Genomic DNA, 16,714 nt, shown 5'->3' on the forward strand with positions numbered 1-16,714 from the left:
GGTGTTACCAACTTCTTGCTGTTACAAAATAGAATTGTTCATGCTTCATATGAAAGACACTCCCAACAGCACTCAAGAAAATGATTCATATATTCCACATTCTAACAAAGACTGGCCATTATGTTTGTTTAAAATATTTGTCAATGTGATCATCCAAATGGTAATTTATTTATTTAATTCACTTATGCCACGAGTTCTCCTCTTGCTGATCTATACTTGCAATGGTGACCTACACCTCAGAGCAACAAAAGTGATTTATGGTGAATCATGACTAAAATACATTTATCAGCCCTTCCCATTCCTCAAAGTGGAGTGATAATGGCACTAGCAGCCCTGCTGACTCAATGAGGTAGACAGATTAAAAGAAAAAAAGCACTTAGAAAAACAGATACTTTACAGGGGAAGGACGCATATATGGCTAAGTGCACACCATGCAGCCATCTCTCTCTCTCCTTTCTTTTACTGAACGGTGCTTTTACTGAATTGACAAAGAGGGCACTGGGTTCATAAATAGACTAACAGCACTTTCAGAGCACTTCCTTTCAATTATCATGAATTAACTTTAAAAACAGCATTAACTTTTCAGCATATACAATGCACCCAAGAACAACAACATAGTTATTAGTTTGTTCTCTCTCATTGAACTTTTCCCCCTTTTTGCTTGAAACTGGTATGTAGCCTTCAAGAAAAGACTTCTAGTTCTACTGATTGGCTGTCACTTAGTCGTCAAAACTGTGTGGTGTGTCGAAGACTGTCTCTAGCTTGAAATGGCTGCTTGGTTGGACAGCTAGGATTTCTGAGGGAAAAGTACAGCCCATTTCTGCACAAAAATGTAGATAAAGAAGTTTTAGAGAAAAATCCGTTTCCCTGGCAACTTCACCTTGATGCTGTGGGTCTTCAGATCTACAGGTTTGAATCTTTAATCACTCATCTGAAGATGATCAGTGATTAGTTTATAATCCACAATTATAGTTTAGCAATTTATATTTAATAATTCTAGAGTCAAAAAAACTGTGCATTTCATTTACAGGCCTTCTTCTTGTCATCAAAATACTTCAAAAAAGATTGTAATTATGTTAAGCCAATTATTTAATTAAAGGGAATAATATCAGAATCAGTTAAGAGGCTTTTCTTAAACTATTCATCTCTGTATTTTTTCACTACTTCACCTAGACTTTCTAGTATTATCCAGCAACTGCTGACACAAGTATCTGTTACCAATATGATATGAAGTGGCACTCCTCCACTGTGGTGAAACAGATAAGAATGCATTAAAGTATCAAGGCAAAGGTACTAAGTTGTTTCATGTATTATTCCAATCAGATTTTAGCAAGAGGCAATGCCAATGAATAAGCACTGATTGTGTGCCAGGCACTAGGAGAGGTGATTTTATTTATTACTCACAACTATCCTGTGCTGTGATTAACCTCACTTCAAAGATGAGGAAAGAGAACAGGTTTAGCCATATTTCCAAAAACAGATGATTAACAAGAGGCAACATGGTACCCAATGCATGTCTCCAGAGTTTAAAATCAAGTATTAAGTTAGTTTTATAGTACAGAATACACTTTTCTAGTTGCCAAACCCTTAGATCCACTAGGTAGGAGTACCTTCCCAATTTGAAGATAAATGACTTCTTTACAGTTTCTTTATTTCTAATATCCCTTATGATCTGCCAGTCAAAGCACATCTTACTTTAACATCCCTCAAGACTGGTGAGAATTTATGCGTGTGGGAGGGGAGGAGCCATTGTTTCTGGAGGTCCTGCAATACCAGGTGCAGGACCTTCTAGGCATGAAGTGGGCAGAGCAAGCTCCTGTTTCTTCTCCCTGTTCAAAAATACATTAAATATGCTATCCTCAGATAGAGGAGACATCAGATCTTAAACTGATAAAGATAGATACTCTACTTGATCTTAGCCAAATGGTTGAGAAGTGATTGATGAGGAATCTTATATTGGTGATATTTCAGATAGTATCTGAAAGATAACATAATCATTTTACTGAGATTTAAAAGATGCCTGAGTCATTCTAGGAGTCCATCAGCAATATATGCAATCTCTGTTTTTAGGTGGTAATATATCTGTAGATGCAAATCCCATCTATTTGAATAGATCAACTTCGTTTTTATCAGGTGACAATTTTTAACTGAGTACATAAATTCTACAGCCACATCTACAGTGCCCATACACACTAAACTTTTCAGTAAAGCTCTGATTACAAACATCATCCTCTTTAATCATATACTCTACTATTTAAATTTTAAAATTCAATGTTTTTAAAAAGTCTTATTTAGAAGTTATGCTCCTTTCTCATCAAGAAGAAAGTTGCAAAGGTAAGAAATAGCAGAATGAGAAATAGGACCTAATCTCTATATAACACTCAACCAATAATCAATAGACTACAGCAGAATTTTTAAAAAGCAAGAGAACAAATTAATTAGTACATATAATTCATCATTTTGAAGTTTGTCACTAGTTTAGCAAAAGGCAATATTAATTTTTCAGCTATCTTCCTTTCATTTCGGTTATTTATCACATGCCACACAAAGAGATCCCAAACAACTGTATACAGGACATTTTGCTGGCCTGTATTAGGTTTGATTTCTGGTGAATAGGACAATGCTTCATGCTTTATAATGAAAGAGTGTTCCTTAAAAGCACACTTAACAGAGCAGAGATTTTTTTCAGATTGTAATTATTATTACTAAGAGTATTTCTTGGGGAAACATCTGCCCCTACTGATGAGAAGGACAAGACTCACTTATGTCCTACCTTGTAAGTCCTTCAGCTCAGAAAAATGAACAAAGGAAACTTTCAAACCTTGTTTCAAAAAAAGGTTAAAAGAAAAGTCTGCTATAATAAATTTTGATATTAACATGCAAGGTTAAACACTATAAAGGAAAATATATATATTTTTATGAAATCAACAATTACAGTAACATCTTGAAATCTATTTTAAGTAACTTTTAAATTTTACTAAACTCACTCAGGATACACTCAATGTCTTCTCTTGGACTTATCTGACTCCAGGTTTGCACATAGCTTTCTTCAAACTGGGCTTTCCACTTCTACCCCTAAATTTTTTTTTATTTTCATTCATTTTTCAGTTTTAGTTTTTTGTTATTTCCCCAAAGCATGATACTTTGAATTAGGATATTCTCTACTTAGGATCTCTTCAACTTTTTGTTAAAAGTTCCTGTATATGGGCCAGGCATAGTGGCTCGTGCCTGTAATCCCAGCATTCTGGGAGGATTAGGTGGACAGATGGCTTGAGCCCAGGGTTTTGAGACCAGCCTGGGCAACGTGGCAAAACCCTGTCTCTACAAAAAAATACAAAAATTGGCCAGGCATGATATCACACACCTATAGTCCCAGCTACTCTGAAGGCTGAGGCAGGAAGATCAATTGAGTCTAGGAGGTCATAGCTGCAATAAGTTATGATCATACCATTGCACTCCAGCCTCGATGACAAAATGAGACCTTGTATCAAAACAAACAAACAAACAAAAAAACGAGTTCATGCATATGATTAACATGAAGCACAGCACACTCAACCAGTTTTCTTTCATAGAGAGGAAAGTTTCTCCTCAGTTCCAACTGTTAGGCATAAGGAGAATCAGATGTGGATGATAAGAAAAGGTCTTTGTTCATGTGTGAAGAAGTCACTAAAAGCCACCCTTTCTAATCCTCTCAAGCCATCTTCTGCCACACTCACTCAATACTTTATAAATTACTTACAGCATACACCATACCAGACACTGTTGCTCAAAATAAGAAATGGTCTCAGATGGCAGAAAGCATATTCTATGCATCTTGGAATCCTAGTTCTTAATAGGTAGCCTAAATTATAAGTTGGAGTCTAACCAAATTATTTTTCTCAGATATTTACTCATAAAAAGTAACACAAACAAACAAAACTTCTGGCTTTTGCTTAAAGAACAAAGCTTGTGGAAAGACAGCAATGTGAACAGCATTAATACTACCAGAAAAAAATTGGGAAATGCTTTGAAAAGTGCAAAAACACTGCTGGATGTACTGTCCAGCATGCCTTTCTTGGTCACCTCTGCCTTCCATTGCATTTGAGCTATTTTATAGCCCTGCAAATTGCAGAAAATTGGTAATAATGCAAATTACTCCTCTCTGTAGAAATGCAAATGGACAGAGTCCTGAGGAAAGCAATTCTTTATTACCTTGTGGACACAGCAGTTTTGCATGTATTTGGACATTCATTTCACCTTTCCTTATTGCTCATTTATATGTTTCTTTAAATTCATCTCTGAGTTCATTGTAACATCTTACCAGTTATCTCATTAATTAATGAGTCAAAATCTTGGGCATATGTCCATTTTACATTTATATGTACTGTAATTTTATTTTTAAATTATCTTTTAACAACACACTTTTAATTTTGTTCCTAGCTATGTAATTCAAGTTAAGTGTTTCCATAAACTTCATAAGTAGACTTAGAGACCTTATTCACTTTTTCATGGAATAGTGAACATATGAGGCTCTTGCATAGTACCAGATTATAATTAATATATACTATAAAAGCAAATTTATAAAATAATGAAATAAAGTATCATTTTTAATGTTTTTTTTTTTGCTACAAATGAGAACATAAGACTCAGGGTATTTAAATCATAATCATCAATAAGAGAGGACAGGCCAGGCACAGGGGTTCACGCCTATAATCCCAGCACTTTAGGAGCCTGAGACAGGAGAATCACTAAGCTCAGAAGTTTGAGACCAGCCTGGACAACATAGCAAGACCCAATATTTCAAAACAATTAAATTAAATAAATTAGTTGGGTGCAGGGTGTATGTCTGTAGTCAGAGCAACTCGAGAAGCTGAGGCGGCAGTATTGCTTAAGCCTAGGAGCTAAAGGCTACAGTGAGCTATGATCCTGCCATAGCACTCCAGTGTGGGCAACAGAGAAATACTTTGTCTCTTATAAAAAAAGGACAGGGTGGGTGCAGTAGCTTATACTTATAATTCCAGCACTTAGGAGGCTGAGGCAGGCAGATCACCTGAGGCCAGGAGCTTGAGCCCAGCCTGGCCAACATGGTGAAATCCCATCTCTACTAAAAATAAAAATAAAAACAAAAATAAAGAACTTAGCTGGCATGGTGTGGGTGCCTGTAATCCCAGCAACTTGAGAGGCTGAGGCAGGAGAATCACTTGAACCCAGGAGACAGAGGTTGTAGTGAGCCAAGATTGCGCCACTGCACTCCAGCCTGGGCAATAAGAGTGAAACTCCATCTCAAAAACAAAACAAAACAAGACAGAATTCTACTTCTATTTATGTTTGCTAAAAGAACATTTTCCAAATTCATCTCTTCTAATCTATCTAAACACTAAACAGACCCATACATTGTACTCTTATTTTTCTTCTCTAAATAAAGAAGTTTTAAAAATTTTTTTAAACATTTTAATAAAAAAAACTAGAATTATTCAGAACTAATAAAGAAAACTAGAATGGCACCAATGGTTTGCCTGTGAAAATCTTCACTTTGAGAAACAATCAGCATGATAAAGGACAAATTTGTCTTTTAGAGATCTCCTGTATAATAAAATGTTAATCAGCAGACTCCAAAACCATTCTCCACACGATTAGGTTGATCGTGATATCCTGGCAAATTTCCAAAGAAAAAAAATTTGGAAGATTGGAGGATACTCTCTTTGAGGCAGCTAACACGTGCATGTGTGTGCATGTGTATGTGTGTGCAGGATATTCACAGTTATTCTCTCAGGTCCTTTTTTGCCACAGTGGAAATAAACCCATCATTGGGAATTGCGTAAAACTAGAACATACTGTGCAATTTTATAAAGCACCCAGAGCACAGAAAAGGTTCTGCACAAAACTTTTTCCAACTTGCTTCATTAAGCCACTAAACCATGAGGGTCCTTCAGGAGAAATCAAACAACTGTTGGGCTTAGCCAACCAGACTGAAGACAAGAGGGGCTTAGAAGTGTGCCTGAAGTTTTGGGATATATTCACTCTGAAAGTACTTATAAAAAGTTTTCAGATTTATGTAGAGCTTCTAGCACAGACATACAAATGTTGAACCACAGAACTAGTTGTTTCTGTACTTTATTATTTGTTTCATCAAAAGTTTTTGAAGGTCTCTTCACGTAATCTCAAAACAATAAAATTACCACAGTTAATCTTTACACAAATAAATTGTTTCAATGCATATGTGTAAGTGGTCCAGGAAACCACAGTAAAAAACAAATTTGATGAACAGTTAGCTTTTTGGTAGGCAAACATTAAAGCCAAATGGTAGTGTTACCTGCTTCATCGTTTAACAAGAAGTATTAGACTATAACACGGAAAAAAGAAAAGTAACCCTGAATGAGAAATGGCAGGTCATAAAATATTAGATGTACCATTTCATCTCCAGATAGCATTTCTAAGCAAACAAAGAATGTTCTGTTTTGCCATGAGATAGTAAAGGAATCTCATTATCTCATGCAGTTAGATGGACAATCTCTGAACAGCTGAGTCATGAAGCATTTCAAAGTGGCAGATGACCTTATTATCCAAAACTTAGAGAAGGCGATAATGACTCAAGAGATGAATGTACTGGGTGTCATTTTCTGGGATTATCAATTTTAATTAACAGAAATTATCCAGCAGAACAAATAGCTATCCAATGCATAAGAATGTACCTTAAAAAAAAAAAAAAACTAAGACAATGAATTCAGTCCTTGCTAACTATCTATGCATAGATAATTACAAAATGGAGATAGGGGTTAAAAGCCTTGGCCAAATATATTTATTTTGTAAGAAATAGACTTGTCCTCAGGTAATTAATATAGGCAAGTTCATTATGTGAGGTTTAATAGAAATAATTTCAATTTGACCTGATTGCTATGTGTTTGACAGAAAAAAAAACATATGTAGTTCTTCTACTCATTAACAATTAAAATAATCTCTACTTTTATTTTAAATGATGGTCTTTGAGCTCAGAAGCTGGATTTGCTGACCCGTACCCCTACTTGAGGTAGACTTTCTTTCCTGATCAATAACGAGTGACATCAAAGAGCATAGAAGATTTAGAGAAAGAAGAAGACATGAAATTAAGGATTCCTCCTTTGATCTTGCAGTTTTCCTGATAATTATCTAGTAAGAGGCCACTGTTACTTTATTCTTATAACAAAGAGAACCACTTAAAAAGGTCAGTAAAAGGATGGACAGGTTACATACTGAAAAACAAAGTAAGAAAGTTAAATTAAAAAATGATTTAAAAGTTTACATTTCAACTGATGAAGGAAGAGTCCAAGGGTAGTAATGCTACGTGAGTCCTCTTAAAACAACTCAAATGAATCAGGGAATCGTGCTGTTTCAGGCGTGATTCTACTCACTGTTTTTAAGACATTTATAAAAGAGCTCTTTTATTGTTTATAGAGGATACACATTTGAACTAAATTTCAGTATCAAAAAGTACATGGTTTGTATATACTTCACAACATAACCTAAAGAAACATTGTTCTAGCAAAAATAAACAAAGTGTCTACAAAGAGTTTTATTCTGGTGGAGAAAAAGAGAAGACAGTCTTCCACATCAAATTCATATTAAGAAATGTTACTTTCAAAAATGTGTAGTGGTTTCTATAAATCTAATAAAAATATCTACTCCAGACGAACTGAAAGACTAATGAAATCAACAGTGTCTTCAGTCCTATAAAGTGAATATTTATCACACTATTGGAGATGACTTTTCATTCATAGAAATACCGTAAAACTACTTAATTGACCTCCTGGCATTGCCAATGAGAAGATTTCATTCATAAGCTCAATTCATTTAATTATTTGTACTTAAAATTGAATTAAAGTTTATTTCCTAGTTCTACCACAGTCAAAGGGAATTGATTATACAACTAAATTAAATTGATCTGTTGGCATATATAATTAATTGGCTTAGAAATTGTTGCCAAGATGGTTACTTATGCCCAAATTAAAAAATGTTATCACAAAGAACATAAGGATATAATAATTTCATTAGCATTGAAAATTTATGATGAACTCAAAGCCCATGCCATAAAATTACCCATTATTTTCTACTTTAAAAACAATTTGTAGTTCAGTAGTTAACTCTACTTAGATTTTAAAAATCTAAAAAACAAAAATAAAATGAACACTCTGTGAAGTTCCAAACAATACAGAATTAATAACGTTCTAATTTAAGTGGAAGAAAATGAGATTCAATCTCCTTTGTTACTTTTTACGAGTTTCGAGCTTGTTTATTAACTGCTATAAGTTCGGACTGGAATCCTTACAGACATAATCATCATGCAACGAATAGAAGCTTCAGGTTTTCTTCAGAATGAGAATTTTTTATTTAAAATAAAACTTTATCAAGTCAGTGGTGTTCAAGCCACTAATAAGCTGGCTTGGCAAACAACTATATTGTTCATTTACAATAAATTATGGTAAACAATGCTCCAATATAGACTTCTTAAAAAAGTTTCATTTTTAATAATACATATTCAATACAGAAAAATTTTAAAACATAGAAAATTGTTAAAAAAGCAAATCTCATTACCCAGAGATTATCACTGTTCACATCTGACCACTGAAGAGAATAATTTAAATTATTTCATTTTGAATAACATCATTTGTTAGCAGTTTCTGAGTCTAGGAATTTCCCTCAAGGGAATTTTCCTCATACAAAGGACCACTTTTGCAAGTCTTTTTGTTAATTAGCCATTTGACTGTTAATTTTACTGGGAAAACTTGCCTCAGATTAGGCATTAGTGGTTATTTGCAGTGTTATAAATTGGTTCTATTGGTAAGATTGTACATTTATAGAGTTAGAAAAATATTTTGTCCCTTAAATCTACATTTTGAGTACCCTATGATAAAATTTAGTTTTATCCTTTAGTGCAGGGTGTGCTATCATATAAGCATTTGGTAACTAAAAATTGGGAATTTAGTTGTGCCAGGAAGGACATGATATCCTCATCAACTCTTAACTTTAATCCAGGGGATTACAACCTGGATGGGGCTGTGTCCACAGTAACATATTTAAAACTGAATGATCTAAGCTTTGCAAAGAGTAGCATAAATATTGTAATTATGGAGGTTATGGGAATCTGTGCATTTTCTTTATGAGAGGAAATATGCTATGCAGGAGATACATGTTTCCACCATACAGCATCTTGGATCAGGACATTAATGAGGGCTGGACATCAGGCAAAAAGAAAGAAAAAAAATGTCTTCCTTCTCTCTCTGTATCCGTCGTATTTCTGGGTTCAGACTTGAGACACAAACCTTTCAAGAAACTGTTTCTGAAAGTTGAACTAGTAAATGGGGACCTCGTGAGAAAGCAGATATGAAGCATTATCTAGGCTTTAAGTACAAAGAGCCGCCACTGATAGAAACAAATTTGTGCAGTAGCTCTATTATTCCCATGCCTTATTAAAATCTGGAATGATTATGTTGTGGGTATTAGTGACAGTCGGGACCCAACTCCAAGACTAGAGTGGCAGCACTGGCCACAATAATCAGTAGATGGCAACCAGTCTCCCAACAGTAGAGAACCCACAAGGTCCATCGGCAACAGCAAGGTCAAGACACAATGTCCACAACAAAGGCCAGAAAAGAACCTGTTACAGAGCATGAGTAGACTGCCCTATCAGAAACTCTCAAAGATAACTCAGACATCTTTAAGGGCTCTGCTTTCTGGCAGGTTGGCTGGTGTGCACAAATAACATAATCACATTATAAAGACCTAGGCAAGTGAGGTTGATGGCATATGGGAGTGCATGTATGAATGTGCCACACTTCCAGTTTTATATTCTGCTGTTTCTTTTAACTTAATACTATAAATTAATTTTATATATGTAACTGAATTGTCATTGAATATGTAATTATCATATATAAATATACAGTGTCACATTTGATATACATATATATACATTTATATCATATACATGTTGAACATACCTAATTCAAAAATCCAAAATGCCCCAAATTCAAACCTTTATGAGCACCGAACTGGTGTCACAAGTAGAAAATTCCACACCTGACCTCATGTGATATGTCTCACTCAAACACAGGTGCACAACACACAGTTTATTCAGTGTCCCCAAGGGGGTCATTATACAGTGTAGAGTGACCTTTTAATCAAAACACAGCATTGCAGGTAGCTGAATGGCTACCCTCATTTGCGTCACTGTTGTTTAACAGCTGATAAGAGTATTCTGGCGATGCTACTGGGCTGCTTAGTCACCCTGAACACATTATTTTTTCCACTTGTATTAATGATGTGCTTTACCATTTGTATGGTATGTTTTACTGTTAAATATTTAATGTGTGAATAAGTGTAAGAAAATGATTGCTTATCTGAAAATGAATTAAGAATCATGAATTACAGTGACGCCAAAAAAACACAGATTGCCCACCTAAGTGGCTGGGACAGTGACTTTGCTTTCTGTTGGTTAACTGTATACAAACTTTGTTTCATGCACAAATTTTTTTAAATATCACATAAAATTACCTTCAGCTATGTGTATAAAATATCTATGAAACATAAATAACTTTTGTATTTAGACTTGATTTCTATCCCCAAGGTACCTCATTATGTTTATACAAACATTTCAAAATCCAAAAAATCTGAAATCAAAAGCATTTCTGTCCCCAAGCATTTTGGATAAGAGATACTCAACCTATATGTGACATATAAATATATTTGAATATATAACATGAATACATGTATGAAGATATAACTGTCATAAATATGCAGTTTTATTGGTTGCTCAACATTACTTTGTATGAATACTGCAATTTAATGATTTCCTCTTATTAGGGACATAAATTATTTTTTCTGTTAAGTAACTTGGCTATGTATATCTCCGAACATAAATATTCTGCAACATCTGTGATTATTTTCTTACCTGAATCAGCATTGCCAACTCTGCCTAAGAGTGGTATTCTAAGTCTATATTTAGGACAGGACATGCTACTATCTCAGGAGAAAAAAGATAGGATGTTGTCCATACAGGGCCTGACAGGAAAACAGGCATGGAGGTAACTCCTTACTGTCTCATAACATGGAATTGTAATTTATTTTGTTCACAACTTTCAGTCTTCTGTATTCTCCTGGATTTATCTGCAGAGCCACTTAATTTGCTTAACTACAATTCTTGTTTCCTCAAACTCAGTTTTCATTAGATTCAGTTTCCTTGCACTAATTCAATCCCAATATTAAGACCAACTTTCTTCTCCCTCCACGTTACTGGAATAGGTTCACATTACTCAGTCAAAAGCTCACACTAAAATATCCAGGTGGTATGCCAGTATTATTTGAGTTCACTACCGATCATTCGTGGTCATGGTATTGTCTTTTAAGGCTATTTCTACCAGCTGCTGTGACTCATTCTAAATCTGCTAAAAGGAAAAACTGAGTATCAACTAAAATTGGATTAAATGTTCACAATATACTATCTTCACATGTTGGAGAACGCTTTTTCTTCATTTTGAGTGTGAACAAATCTACAATATTTTCTGGAAAATATTTATTGCTTATTACATATTAGGGATAATCCTGGATTTTTCCTGTAATTTAGAAGAGATTCATATCTTCTAATGATTGTAGATGTGTGGTCTTCTTTCTGAGTTCTCTATTCTCTTCCATTGGTCTATGTTTTTGTTTTTGTACCAGTACCATGCTGCTTTGGTTACTGCAGCCTTGTAGCATAAAGTCTGGCAGCATGATGCCTCCAGCTTTGTTCTTTTTGCTTAGAATTGTCTTGGCTATATGGGCTTTTTAAAATTCCATATGAACTTAAAAAAAAATTCTTCTAATTCTGTGAAGAATGTCAATGGTAGTTTAATGGAAATAGCATTTAATCTACAAATCGCTTTGGGCTGTATGACGATTTTCACAATATTGATTCTTCTATCCATGAGCATGGAATGTTCTTCCATTTGTTTGTGTCATCTCTCATTTCTTTGAACAGTGGTTTGTAGTTCTCCTTGAAGAGGCCTTTCACTTCCACTGTTAGCTGTATTCGAGGTATTTTATTCTTTTGTGGCAGCTGTCAATGGGAGTTAATCCTTAATTTGGCTCTGAGCTTGCCTGTTGGTGTATAGAAATGCTAGCAATTTTTGCTAATTGATTTTGTATCCTGAGAGTTTGCTGAAGTTGCTTATGAGCTTAAGAAGTTTTTGAGGAGGAGGACTCAAGATGGCGCTGTGAGAACAACCCAGGATTGGAGCTCTTCTCGTTGAATCTGCAAACGGTGAGTCAGAGCGGTATTTCCAGACTGATCTTTGTTGCCCACAGAACGGGGAAACTCCCAAGTATAAAAAAGACACGGGACGCCAGGCAGTAGGTCTGCCTGGCGAAGCCGGCAGCCGGGGCGGCGGAGGCCGGCCCTACCCAGCAATCCCCACAGGGCGCGCTTGTCCGGGTGCCCTGTTGAACCGGCAACCTGAGACTTGAGAGGGCTGGACTTGAGACTGAATGAGACTTGGACAGTAGCCCAGCCCAGGGGATTGCAGGAATTGGGATACCCAGTGGGAAGAACAAAACCGCGATTTCAAACTATCCCGAGCAGACGGTCCAAGACGCTCTGTGGGAGAGGGGCGTCCACCACTACCGAGGCAACCCGCCCCAACTGAGATACACGCCCACTGCTGACGCAGCCAGCCGTTGCCGAGGCAACCCGCCCCAACTGAGATACACGCCCACTGCTGACGCAGCCTGCCGTTGCTGAGGCAACATGCTACAACAAAGAGACTCCGCCGCAGGGCGTGGCGGAGACCACAGCAGAGCCGGCAGGAACAGGGCGAATCACACAACAGCAGGGCGGAGCCTCGGTAGCCAAACAGTGGCTACTCTGCCTTCTAGCTGGGCAGGACACCTGATCGGACATCCAAAAATAAAGCCCAAACCCCTCAATACAGAGCATTTGAGAGAAAAAAAAAAAGGGGTTTTTTTAATGAGCTCTGTTGCAGCAGAATCAAACATAGCAGCCTAACAGCCCTGAATGAACAACAGAGTGCACAGCTCAGCAACTAAACCCCTATAAAGTACAAACTGTCTCCTCAAGCAGCTCCCTGACCCCTCTATATCCAAAAGATTGACATTAGGCAGGCATCATCCTGGGACAAAGAGAGCAGAAAAAGAAACTGGTAGCATCCCTCGCTGTGCCACAGCTACTAGAGGTGCACCCCAGACAAGCAGGGTCTGGAGCGGACCTCAGCAGTCGTACAGCGAAGGGGCTAGACTGGTAGAAGGAAAACCAAGCAACAGAAATACTTCATCATCAACATTCTGGGTGTCCACTCAGAGACCCAAACGAAAAGTCAGCAACTACGCAGACGACCAGCGGAGAAATCCACAAAGATGGGAAGAAACCAGCGCAAAAAGGAGGAAAACACCCGAAACCAGAACACATCGCCTCCTAGAAAGGACCAAAGCTCCTCACCAGCAAGGGAGCAAAGCTGGACGGAGAATGACTGTGACGAAGACGGAATTAGACTTCAGAAGATGGATAATGAGAAACTTTTGTGAGCTAAAAGATCATGTATTAAATCAATGCAAAGAAACTAAGAACCTTGAAAAAAGATTTGAAAAAAGATTCGAGGAAATGATAACAAGAATGGATACCTTAGAGAGGAATATGAATGAATTAAAGGAGCTGAGAAACACAATACGAGAACTTCGCGAAGCAAACACAAGTTTCAATAGCCGAATTGACCAAGCAGAAGAAAGAATATCTGAAGTCGAAGACCAACTCAATGAAATAAAACGAGAAACCAGGATCAGAGAAAAAAGCGCAAAAAGGAATGAACAAAATCTCCAAGAAATGTGGGACTATGTGAAAAGACCTAACCTACGTTTGATAGGTGTACCAGAAGGGGACGAAGAGAATGAATCCAAGCTGGAAAATACTCTTCAGGACATCATCCAGGAAAATTTCCCCCACCTAGCAAGACAAGCCAACACTCAATTGCAGGAAATACAGAGAACACCACAAAGATATTCCGCAAGAAGAGCAACCCCAAGGCACATAATCGTCAGATTCAACAAGGTTGAAATAAAGGAGAGAATACTAAGGGCAGCCAGAGAGAAAGGTCTGGTCACCCACAAAGGGAAGCCCATCAGACTCACAGCAGATCTCTCGGCAGAAACACTACAAGCCAGAAGAGAGTGGGGGCCAATATTCAACATTCTTAAAGAAAAGAACTTTCAACCCAGAATTTCATATCCAGCCAAACTGAGCTTCAGAAGTGAAGGAAAAATAAAATCCTTTGAGAACAAGCAAGTACTCAGAGATTTTGTCACCACCAGGCCTGCTTTACAAGAGCTCCTAAAAGAGGCACTACACATAGAAAGGATCAACCAGTACCAGCCATTCCAAAATCACACTGAATGCTAAAGAGCTTCAACATAATGAAGAATCTACAACAACTAACAGGCAAAAGAGCCACTTAGCATCAAAATGGCAGTATCAAATTCACACATAACAATATTAACCCTAAATGTAAATGGACTAAATGCACCAATCAAAAGACACAGACTGGCAAATTGGATAAAAATCCAAAACCCATCAGTGTGCTGTATACAGGAAACCCATCTCACATGCAAGGATACACAAAGGCTCAAAATAAAGGGATGGAGGAAGATTTACCAAGCTAATGGAAAGCAAAAAAAAGCAGGAGTTGCAATTCTCATCTCTGATAAAATAGACTTTAAAGTAACAAAGATCAAAAGAGACAAAGAAGGCCATTACATAATGGTATAAGGATCGATACAACAAGAAGAGCTAACGATCCTAAACATATATGGACCCAACACAGGAGCACCCAGATACATAAGGCAAGTTCTTAATGACTTACAAAAGGACTTAGACTCCCACACAATAATAGTGGGAGACTTTAACACTCCACTGTCAATACTAGACAGATCAACCAGACAGAAAATCAACAAGGATACCCAGGGCTTGAACTCAGACCTGGAGCAAGCAAACCTGGTGGACATTTACAGAACTCTCCACCCCAAATCCACAGAATACACATTCTTCTCAGCACCACATCACACCTACTCTAAAATTGACCACATAATTGGAAGTAAAGCACTGCTCAACAAATGCAAAACAACAGAAATCATAACAAACAGCCTCTCAGACCATAGTGCAATCAAGTTAGAACTCAGAATTCAGAAACCGACCCAGAAACACACAGCATCATGGAAACTGAACAACTGGCTCTTGAATGTTGACTGGGTAAACAACGAAATGAAAGCAGAAATAAAGAAGTTCTTCGAAACCAATGAGAACGAAGACACAACGTGCCAGAACCTCTGGGACACATTTAAAGCAGTCTCTAGAGGAAAGTATATAGCAATAAGTGCCCATATGAGGAGAATGGAGAGATCCAAAATTGACACCCTATCGTCAAAATTGAAAGAGCTAGAGGAGCAAGATCAAAAAAACTCAAAACCCAGCAGAAGACAAGAAATTACTAAGATCAGAGCTGAGCTGAAGGAGATTGAGACACGAAAAACCCTTCAAAAAATCAATAAATCCAAGAGCTGGTTTTTTGAAAAGATCAACAAAATAGACAGACCACTAGCCAGATTGATTAAAAATAAAAGAGAGAACAACCAAATAGATGCAATAAAAAATGATAAAGGGGAAATCACCACAGATTCCACAGAAATTCAAACCATCATCAGAGAATATTACAAACAACTATATGCACATAAACTAGTAAACCTGGAAGAAATGGATAAATTCCTGGACTCCTGTGTCCTCCCAAGCCTAAACCAGGAGGAAGCTGAAACTATGAATAGACCAATAACAAGGTCTGAAGTTGAGGCAGCAATTAAGAGCCTACCACACAAAAAAAGCCCAGGTCCAGACGGGTTCACAGCCGAATTCTACCAGACACACAAGGAGGAGCTGGTACCATTCCTTCTAAAGCTATTTCAAACAATCCAAAAAGAGGGAATCCTTCCCAAATCATTTTATGAGACCAACATCATCCTGATACCAAAACCCGGCAGAGACCCAACGAGAAAAGAAAACTTCAGGCCAATATCCATGATGAACATAGATGCAAAAATCTTCAATAAAATATTGGCAAGCCGATTGCAACAGCAAATCAAAAAACTTATTCATCATGATCAAGTAGGATTCATCCCGGGGATGCAAGGCTGGTTCAACATACGCAAGTCTATCAACGTAATTCACCACATAAACAGAACCAAAAACAAAAACCACATGATTATCTCAATTGACGCAGAGAAGGCATTTGACAAAATTTAACAGCCCTTTATGCTAAAAACCCTCAATAAACTCGGTATCGATGGAACGTATCTCAAAGTAATAAAAGCTATTTATGACAAACCAACAGCCAATATCATACTGAATGGGCAAAAACTGGAAGCATTCCCTTTGAAATCTGGCACTAGACAAGGATGCCCTCTCTCACCACTCCTATTCAATATAGTACTGGAAGTTCTAGACAGAGCAATCAGGCAAGAAAAAGAAATAAAGGTTATTCAAATAGGAAAGGTGGAAGCCAAATTGTCTCTATTTGCAGACGACATGATAGTATACCTAGAAGACCCCATCACCTCAGCCCAAAAACTCCTGAAACTGATAAGCAACTTCAGCAAAGTCTCAGGATATAAAATCAATGTGCAAAAATCACAAGTATTCCTATACACCAATAACAGACTTCAAGAGAGCCAAATC

The 16,714-nt window shown here is 37.0% G+C and overlaps 1 protein-coding gene and 1 non-coding gene across 14 annotated transcripts in view; both read right to left on the reverse strand.

The window, feature by feature from the left end:
• The window catches only part of LOC103788721 (uncharacterized), a 682,665-nt gene that overhangs the window by 443,375 nt on the left and 222,576 nt on the right, over positions 1-16,714 (reverse strand). The window lies entirely within an intron of this gene.
• LOC118149080 (U2 spliceosomal RNA) lies at positions 1,749-1,939 on the reverse strand. The gene has a single exon (XR_004736242.1). It is a non-coding gene; the product is annotated as a U2 spliceosomal RNA (small nuclear RNA).

The sequence above is a fragment of the Callithrix jacchus genome, chromosome 17 (assembly GCF_049354715.1).
Source record: "Callithrix jacchus isolate 240 chromosome 17, calJac240_pri, whole genome shotgun sequence".
Lineage (NCBI taxonomy): Eukaryota > Metazoa > Chordata > Mammalia > Primates > Cebidae > Callithrix > Callithrix jacchus.